Below are 6,000 nucleotides of genomic sequence, written 5' to 3'. Positions count from 1 at the left end.
CTATGGAAGCACCAAGAAATGGGCATCGTTGAGGACCACAGACACAGTGGTCGAGCCAAGGAAACTTAGTGCAGCAGATGAAGGACACATTGTGATTATGTAATAATTATAGGGGATAACTCAGGAGACTCTTTGCGTGGAACAAGACAACTACAGGACACAGTTTTATAAGTGGTAGTCTATATTATCACACGGTGATTCAAACAGGTGCAGAGAGAAACTCAAGTCCACAACACTTGGTGCAAATAATAAACGCAGCTTAGCAGTCTATAGGAAACTTCAGAGGAAAATGCAATCAAGCAGAAAGTCTATGAAGCACAGTTATTCTTGAGGATACTTGACACAAATAAATCGTTGTCTTATTCCAGGCACAGATAGATATGCTTATTAGGCAGTTCAAATCATATCTTAGCTCAACCAGGGAGGCCTGAGTAATAGTCTCAGGTTTTTGCAGAGCAGAAACAGCTTACATGTCCAGCAAATGCAGATGGAAGTAAACACGAACAGCAGATGAAGGAGGATTACTGGAACTGGTGTATGCAGCAGGAACTCAGAGCAGAGTAGCAGGATCACCACACAGGTTCACAGGAGCAGGTATATAGCCAGGGAGTAATCAGAGATCAGGAGCTGGATGCAAGGCAGAATACTCTAGCACAGACTGAAGGCTGGGGTGGAGTTTTATAGCAGGAAGACACAGTGCACATGAGACCAAAGACGCCATCTTGGAAAAGGGCAGTAATGCACAAAAGGTAAAAAATGTTCAGAGTCCTGACATTACTCCCTCCTTAGAAGCGGCCTCAGGACGATCCTGGACCTGGTTTCTCAGGGAATCTCTGATGAAAACGAGAAATCTTCTGTTGGGCATTGATGTTTTCCACAGGTTCCCAAGAGTCTTCCTCAGGGGGATATCCCTGCCATCTTATAAGATATTGGAGCCGATTCCTGCGAATCCTGGAATCAATAATTTCCTCCACCACAAATTGTTCTTGCCCATCAATCACCACAGGCTGCGGAGGTGGCACAACACGTCCCTGGAAGGTATTTTGAGATACAGGCTTTAGTAAAGATATATGAAAAACTGGGTGTACCTTCATTGTCCTAGGCAGCTTCAGCTGGCAGGCCACAGAGCTCACAATACCGTTGATCTTGAAAGGGCCAATGAATTTCTGTCCAAGTTTTTGTGAAGGAACGTTTAACTTCAGATTCTTAGTTGGTAACCACACAGAATCTCCTACCTTGAACATGGGTGCAGGTTTACGGAATCTATCAGCCGATCTCTTATAACGTTCTTTAGCTGTGGTCAGGGATTCCTTCAGAACCTCCAGATTTTGTCTCATTGCAGTCAGCCTTTCCTCCACTGCCGGAACCGGAGAATTAATTGGAGACCAAGGTAAAATACACGGATGATAACCCAGAATGGCAAAGAAAGGTGTAAATTTAGTGGAGGCGCTCTGAGAATTGCTATATGAAAATTCGGCTAACGGCAGCAACTCCAACCAATCATCCTGGAGATGGCTGACATAACATCTTAGATATTGTTCCAGCGTCTGGTTGGTATGCTCAGTCTGACCATTTGTCTGGGGATGGTAAGCAGACATTAATATTGAGTGCAGAGCAATACCCGTTCCAGAATCTTGAAGTGAACTGCACTCCACGGTCAGAGATGATCTTATCCGGAACCCCATGCAACCGAAAGACATTCTGTATAACCAAGTTCACTGTATCTTTAGCAGAGGGGAGGCCGGTGCACGGAACAAAATGAGCAGCTTTAGTCAGGCGATCAACTACCACCATGATTGTATTCATGCCCCCCGATGTAGGCAGCTCCACAATAAAGTCCATTGATATAGACCCCCACAGGCGGGACGGAACAGGTAATGGTTGTAGAAGACCCATAGGTGCCACATGAGGAGTCTTGTAACGGGCACATACCTCGGAAGAGAGAACATAGTCCTTGGTATCCTTCAGGCAAGTTGGCCACCAGAAGAATCGGCTCAGGAACTCTTGTGTCTTCTGTACCCCCTGTGACCAGCCAACTTGGAGTCATGTACCAACTTGAGGATCTGCAGACCGACCCACCTTGGGAATCCCAGCCCCGCAGTGTGTTATGCATTATGCACAGTGCGGGGCTAGGATTCCTGGGCATGCGCACTGCGTGTGTCAGACGCTCCCCCAGGTCCCCCGCCTTACAGCGTCTGTATACTGTACTGTACTGTATACTGTACTGTATACTGTATGAGGAGGCACGAACAGCTGAATACAGTATACAGACGCTGTAAGGCGGGGGACCTGGGTGACAGGCTGACACGCAGTGCGCATGCCCAGGAATCCTAGCCCCACACTGTGCATAATGCATAACACACTGCGGGGCTGGGATTCCCAAGGTGGGTGGCCGCAATGCCCACACAGGCGCAGTCTGCAAGCCTGGCTGGGACGTCAGACGGCCAGAGCTTAAACACAGCGCAGGCGCCGGTTTTGAAGCGAAAAAAGCGCGGAGGGGGCAGCGCCGAAAGCCCCTGAAGATTTGAGTGACGGCAGAGTAGCGGTTCAAGTTGGGGAGTGAGGAACCACCTCCCTGGCTAAAGACAGGTATTTTGGATGAGTTTCGAAACGCTTTATTTTGGGAATACTTGAACCAAAAACTAAAAGAGCCACCTTGTTAGAATGCAGCATTACTGCTGCACAAGGTGGCTCTTTTAGTTTATAACGGCTGGGGGGGGGGTGACAGTGTCCCTTTAAAGGGCTTTTCCTTCTTTGTCAAGGAAGTAATGGGACGGACAATATCAGAAAAATTTCGAATGAAGCGTCTGTAGAAATTTGCAAAACCAATAAAACGTTGGACCTCCTTAACGTTCTTGGGTACCGGCCAGTCAAGGATAGCCTGAATCTTACCAGATTCCATGTTCAGCCCATGGGGAGAGATGATATAACCTAAGAACTGTATCTCAGAATGATTGAACTCGCATTTCTCCGGCTTAATATACAGATGGTTCTCTTTCAGACGTCTTAAAACAGTTTTGACATGTTCTTCATGTTCCTGTAGAGAGTCAGAAAAGATTAGTATATCTTCCAAATAGATCACTACAAACTGGTCCAACAAATCTCTGAAGATGTAATTAACAAGGTGTTGAAATGCTGCAGGGGTGCTACAAAGCCCGAAGGGCATCACAAGATATTCATTGTGTCCATACCGGCATCTGAATGCTGTCTTCCACTCATCCCCTGGACGAATACGCACCAAATTATAAGCCCCACGAAGATCCAGTTTAGAGAACACCTTAGCATGGTGGACTCTTTCCAGTAATTCGGGAATCAGAGGCAAAGGGTAACGATTCCGTACGGTTACCTTATTGAGTTCTCGATTGTCAACACAGGGTCTCAGGGTCCCATCCTTCTTCTTTACAAAAAAGATAGGTGCCCCTGCTGGTGAGGAAGAAGGACGTATGAAGCCTTTGGCCAGATTTTCATCAATATACTCTTTTAAGGCTTGAAGCTCAGGTGCTGCCAAAGGGTATACGTTACCAAAAGGAATGGCTGCCCCGGGAAGCAGCTCAATGGGACAGTCATAATGCCTGTGTGGAGGAAGCTGATCTGCATTCTTCTTGTCACAGATGTCAGAGAACTCTTTATAAGCTGGAGGTAAAGAAAATACCTGTACATGTGGTTCCGTAGCTGTGGACTCAGGGACAGCTTCTGTTAACGCTGAGTTGCTCCTTGTTGGGAAGATAATCTCATTGGTCTCCCAGTTGATAATTGGGTTCTGAGAACGCAACCAAGGAATGCCTAAAATCACAGGAAAACGAGGAGAAGAAATTAGCAAGAAAGAAAGTTGCTCCTGATGATTAGGCTCCAACAAAATGTCAAGGGGTAAGGTCTCCTGATCCACAGGCCCTGAGATTAAAGGTGACCCATCCACTGTTTCCATGGTAATTGGAGAGGCTCTTTGCTGAATTTTAATACCATGTTCCTTGGCAAATGCGATATCCATGAAATTGCCACCTGCACCAGAGTCAATCATAGCTGAACTGGAAATCCACTGTCCTGAACACAGGATCTTAATAGGGAGAGAACAGTGAGAGTTCTTTTCCTTTAGCTCCTTGGGGGGTGAAGTCATAGAAAGTGAATGGAATACAGCATTTAAAGGCAGGCTGCATTCAGAGATGTCAGATTCATCATCACAGTTGTCATACTCCCCTATTGCTGCTAGCACCTTGTTAGGCCGTCTAGGACACTTAGGACAATTGATCAAGTGGTGGTCAGACAGGACGCAGTAGAAACATAGACTTTCACGAAGGCGATGCTCCCGGCGCTCATTGATCTCGCGCCTCTGAACGGAATCAATTTGCATGGGCACCTCCTCCACCCCCCGAGATGTTTTACCTGCAGGCTCTTTGGAAGGAAGGGAAAAGTTAGAAATACGGTTATATGCAGCAAATTTCTCCTGCCTACGCTCAGTAGGGTGAATGTCTATGCGCACACAATGCTGTATAAATGTCTCTAGCTCTTGTGGTGACTCAGAGCGAGCTAGTTCATCTTTTACAATACTAGACAGACCCCTATTAAAAATAGGCAATTGTGCATAACTGTCCCAATTGGTATCTACCGCCAATCTCCTGAATTCAGTGGCATACTCAATAACAGAACGTTTAGCCTGGCGTAAAGACAACAAAGCAGATTCAGCGGTTGCACGGCGATTAGGGTAATCAAACATTAATGCAATAGCGGCCAAGAAATCATCCAAGTCATTTAACCGTGGGTCACGAGACTCAATCATCGGATTCGCCCAGGTGAGCGCTCGTGCGGTCAGCAGCATTATTACACACAATACTTTGGATCTATCAGTAGGAAAACGGTCAGCATGCACATCAAAATATAGCATACATTGATTCACAAAGCCACGAAATTTGTCGCGATCACCATTAAATCTGAAAGGGGGCAACTTAGGTGGGCTAGCTGGTGGCGGTTGCCCAGAGGGTAAAGTCACTTGTGCAGCTATTTGCGTGCTTATGTCCTGAAAAGCCCGTCCATACTGGGACTCTGCCAGCAAGTTTGTTTTCCTGGGCTGCCATGCGATTGCTTAAGTCCTGCAAAGTCTGTCCAAACACTTGTTGATTGTGTTCAAAGCTTCCAAACTTCTTTTGCAGACCTTCCACATCTTTCTGCAGTGATCTAATTATGGAAAACACCTGCTCTAATCTGTTCTCTGCAGTCATTGTTCCAGCAGTCTCCTTTTTTTATGGCTAGATTATCCTGTAATAATTATAGGGGATAACTCCGGAGACTCTTTGCGTGGAACAAGACAACTACAGGACACAGTTTTACTGTATAAGTGGTAAAGTCTATATTATCACACGGTGATTCAAACAGGTGCAGAGAGAAACTCAAGTCCACAACACTTGGTGCAAATAAGTAACGCAGCTCAGCAGTCTGTAGGAAACTTCAGAGGGAAATGCAATCAAGCAGAAAGTCTATGAAGCACAATTATTCTTGAGGATACTTGACACAAATAAATCCTTGTCTTAGTCCAGACACAGATAGATATGCTTATAAGGCAGTTCAAATAATATCTTAGCTCAACCAGGGAGGCCTGATTAATAGTCTCAGGTTCTTGCAGAGCAGAAACAGCTTACATGTCCAGCAAATGCAGATGGAAGCAAACACGAACAGCAGATGAAGGAGGATTACTGAACACTGGTGTATGCAGCAGGAACTCAGAGCAGAGTAGCAGGATCACCACACAGGTTCACAGGAGCAGGTATATAGCCAGGGAGTCACCAGAGGTCAGGAGCTGGATGCAAGGCAGAATACTCTAGCACAGACTGAAGGCTGGGGTGGAGTTTTATAGCAGGAAGACAAGTGCACATGAGACCAAAGATGCCATCTTGGAAAAGGGCAGTAAAGCACAAAAGGTAAAAAATGTTCAGAGTCCTGACAGATTACTTCCCTTCAAAATCAGGAAATGTCCAGCAGTGCCATCAACTCAGAACTGGGACCAGCTGC

Source organism: Ranitomeya variabilis, chromosome 7, assembly GCF_051348905.1.
Source record: "Ranitomeya variabilis isolate aRanVar5 chromosome 7, aRanVar5.hap1, whole genome shotgun sequence".
Taxonomy (NCBI): Eukaryota; Metazoa; Chordata; class Amphibia; order Anura; family Dendrobatidae; genus Ranitomeya; species Ranitomeya variabilis.
The sequence above is the reverse complement of the archived record's forward strand: the minus strand, read 5'-3'. Positions refer to the sequence as shown.